Source organism: Grampus griseus (assembly GCF_964374135.1).
Source record: "Grampus griseus genome assembly, chromosome: 10".
In the NCBI taxonomy this organism is placed as follows: Eukaryota; Metazoa; Chordata; class Mammalia; order Artiodactyla; family Delphinidae; genus Grampus; species Grampus griseus.
The window spans coordinates 27,044,862-27,049,469 of NC_139004.1; positions in this window are offsets into that span (position 1 = coordinate 27,044,862).

Genomic DNA, 4,608 nt, shown 5'->3' on the forward strand with positions numbered 1-4,608 from the left:
ACAATGCCTAAAAAAAAATCTGACTAGTCCCATTCTTTAATTTAGTTTTACATTGACTTGAACACCAGAGGATGTAATCCATATATGTAAAATAATTATACCTATCTTGGAAAAAATAATGGGAGTGTTTATGTAGGGACTATATTGTGATTGTAGTCCTCAGCCAAATTCTACCAGAATTACTTCGTAAGTGTATTATATCAGACCCAAAGTTGGAATGGGGAGGCGGGGGGGAAATGGCAGAATATTCCTTCAGGTCTGACTTTACTTTCTTCCTGAACGTGAACACGTGACCCTGTTATTGCTAGGCTTGGCTTAAGACTCAGGAGAGTGGATCTTTATGAATAGTCCCTAAAATGAAAGTGCTCAGGCTGTTACCATGGCTTCCTCCAGAATGATGATGTGAACCGGGGGTGTCTGTATCTGAAAAGGCAGTGGTGTGATTCAGTCTGAGTCTGAAGGCCTGAGAACCAGGGGAGCGTGTGGTGTAAATCCCAGTCCAAGGGCCAGAGAAGAGATGAGATGTCCCAGCTCAGTTAGATGGAAAAAAGTGGTGAATTCCTTCTTCCTCCAATCTCCTTCCTCCTCCAGGCCCTCAACAGACTGGATGTTGCCCACTCACATTGGGGAGGGCAGTCTGCTTTGCCAAGTCCACTGATTCAAATGCTAATCTCAGCCAGAAACACCTTCACAGACACACCTAGAAATAATGTTTAATCTGGGTACCCCATGGCCAGTCAAGTCAACGTATAAAATTAACTATCACAGAGCCCTTTGACATTGCTAATGGGAATGTACAATTATACAGCTGTTGTGGAAGGTGATATTATTCCTCAAAAAAATTAAAACAGTTACCATATGGCCCAGCAATTCCACTTCTGGGTATACATGCACAAGAATTGAAAGCAGGGAATTACTCAGATATTTGTACATTAACCTATGTATATTAATGTTAATGGCAGCATCATTTACAATAGCCAAAAGGTAGAAGCAACCCAGGTGTCCACTGACAGATGAATGGATAAACAAAATGTGGTATATACATACAACAGAACACTATTCAGCTTATTTCTAAAAAGGAAGGAAATTCTGACACACGTAATAATGGATGAATCTTGAAGACGTTATGCTGAGTGAAATACGCCAGTTACAAAAGGACAAATATTGAATGATTCCACTTATATGAGGTACATAGAAGAGTCAGAAAGTAGAATGGTGCTTGCCAGGGCCTGGGGAGTGCAGGGGACGGGGAATTAATATTTAATGAGTATAGAGTTTCAGGTGGTGATGGTTGCACAACAATGTAAATGTACTTAAAGCCACAGAACTTTACACTTAAAAATGGTTAACATCATAAATTTTATGTTTTGTATGTTTTAACACAACAAAAAAGTATTTAGGACAGCCCTGGCATATGGTGCATGTTTTATAAATGTTAGTTGTTATTATTAAACAAGAATGAATGTTAAGTCATGAAACTGGGAAGGTAGGCGCTGACCGATTTTGTGCAGTTCAGGGATTTGGACTTTATCCTGAAGATAAAGAGATTCATAGAAGGGTTTTAACCAGGGAAATAATCTGATGAGATTTGTTTCAGCATAACAGCTGTGTGGAAGATGCCTTTTAATGGAGTCGAGACTGGAGATAAGAATTGAGAGACTGTTACAATAATATAATACGGAAATTCTAAGTATCTAAGCTTATCTGCTGCTTAGGTGCTGCTCAGAGATGGCAAAGATGGAGAGACTATGATCTTATTTTTGGAAGATTGAATCGACAGAATCTGGCTTTTGTCTTTAAAAAAAAACCAAAGGCTCTTGATCCTTAAGTATTTGCTGTGTGGAATCTGCTCTCCTCTCACCCATTTTAGTTCTTTTGTGGACCTTTTTTGATGTGCAGTGATTTCACGACTGGATACACTGGCATAATGTCAACATTAGGAAATGTCAGAATTACAGGATTTGTTTTCTAATAATTTTTTGGTCAATACCAGAGCTTTAGAAGCTTTTCCGGCTTTGGAAGTATACTAGAATGATGTCTCTAGGCATCTGAAGATGTCAAATCCTTTCCTTTAATGGAAATATAAGTGTTATATAAATGTGAATATTATAATAGTAATATAGGCAGTGGAGGAGAGCTTCGAAGATGCAGCCTTTCTGAGCAAAACCTGCATAGAAGTAGGAGGGATAAGCAACAAAAGAAAACCGGATGAATTCTTCTGATTTCCATTTCAGGGAGTGGGGATTCATTTAATGGGGTGGGGATGGGGGGCTGTTAAACAGCTCTAGGTCTATATTCACAGACAAGATTATGCTATTCATCACCATCACTCTCCACTAGTATCTGTATATTGCTACCCACTTCATACTACTCAAAATTCTTTTCTTTAAGAAAGAACCTAATAAAATCATTTACGTTAAGGCATAAATGTCTGCTGGCACTGACCATGTTTGTTTTATCAGGAGTATTTTTATTTTTTAAAATTTATTTTATTATTTTTGGCTGCGTTGGGTCTTCGTCGCTGCGCGCGGGATTTCTCTGTTGCGGTGAGCGGGGGCTACTCTGTTGCGGTGTCTGGGCTTCTCATTGGGGTGGCTTCTCTTGTTGCAGAGCATAGGCTTTAGGCGCGTGGGCTTCAGTAGTTGTAGCTCATGGGCTCTAGAGCGCAGGCTCAGTAGCTGTGGCGCACGGGCTTAGTTGCTCCGCGGCATGTGGGATCTTCCCAGACCAGGGCTCGAACCTGTGTCCCCTGCATGGGCAGGCGGATTCTTAACCACTGTGCCAGCAGGGAAGTGCAACCGGGGTATTTTTATTTTAAATGAAAAAAAACTTACCAAAGTGATGAATATCTAAATATACTTGTTGCTATTTGGTAGATACTCAGTAAAAATGATGATGATGATAATAGTAATGGTGATCGCAACTAATGTTATTTCTACCAATAGGTAAATCCTGACCCATTTCCAACAATTATGGACCATGCTTTAGACCATTTGACGAAGTTTGATTTTTATAAGTACCTTAAAGTTGAGACATAAAATTTAAAAAAATGTATATTTTTTTCTACTAAAATATTCTTATATAATTTGTGCTTATCATTATGAAAAATGGTCTCAGCATTCAAAACTATTTTCAAAGAAAATTATTTTGGTTTTCCTGATTAAACAATATTATTGTTTTCTGGTTCTCAGATACTCCTTTTATGTTATTTGATTTTTCTACTCTACCTGTAGGTGTCTCCCTAAGTTCAGGATTATTCTATTTCCCTGAAAATATTCGAAATGATGCCCATTCTGGCAACCCATAGGTGCTATAAACAAAATTTCTTTAATAATCTACTTAGATGCACCTAATGTCATCCTTTGTGATTGTGATCTATGGTTGATAAAACTAAATGTTGATAATTGTTCATGAACTGTACTGCGTTTGTGCTAAAATGAGCAATTCATTAGCAGTGAAGCTAGACTATGACCTTGGATATGAGATTGCTATTGAATTCTATTCAGTAAATCCATCCCTAATTCACACTAACTCATTTTAAGTTACTAATTCTTCATGGCATGTTTCCTCCCTCTGCACTTGAACCTCTTATTGTTATACTGACCTTCTCTTTCCATTTACCATGAGATCGGAGAATGATATTAGGAATATTTATACACAACGCAATATACAGATGCCGTTAAAAGTCCTTTAAAAAAGAGAAATGCAGAATTTAATAACTTCTTTCAGGATTACTCGAATATCCTTTTGATTCTGAGACCATGGACAAAATATCAATTCAGATAAATGCCATGAATTCATGTAATGTGTACTTCTATTGGTTGACTCTCAGTTGTTAAATTCTAATATGCTGTTACTTTTTATTTTCTTTAATTTTTGGCTGTGTTGGGTCTTCGTTGCCGCGCGCAGGCTTTCTCTAGTTTCGGCAAACGGGCTACTCTTCGTTGTGGTGTGCAGGCTTCTCATTGCGGTGGCTTCTCTTGTTGTGGAGCATGGTCTCTAGGCGCGCAGGCTTCAGTCGTTGTGACTCGCAGACTCTAGAGTGCAGGCTCAGTAGTTGTGGCACATGGGCTTGGTTGCTCCGCGGCATGTGGGATCTTCCTGGACCAGGGCTCGAACCCGTGTCCCCTGCATTGGCAGCCGGATTCTTAACCATGCACCACCAGGGAAGCCCTAATATGCTATTACTTTTAGAAAATAAAGACATACAAGATTTTATTATGTTTTAGCAGAGCTCCACGTGGCCAGTACGCATTACATATGTTTATAGAAAAGAGACATTTTCATGTTAAATTATTACCAAAATAGCCTAAAACTTGTAGTAGAGTAACATTGATGATATTCTCAGATTTTCTGGACTATCTTTACTTCAGACAATCTGTCCTATTCTCTCCTTTAGTTTTCTCATTCTCGTTAGACCATATGGTCATCAGAGCAATGTTAGTGACAATTTTCTGTCAGAATAAATGGTTATCTGGACAATAAGTTGTGAAGGACACTAGGCAGATGGCTGTCTTTACCTCTAACATGTTCTTTGGTTTAAGGTATCAAGACCTCTAAAATTATTCTTCAGAATTACAGATATATCTGATAAAAGCCTACTATTCA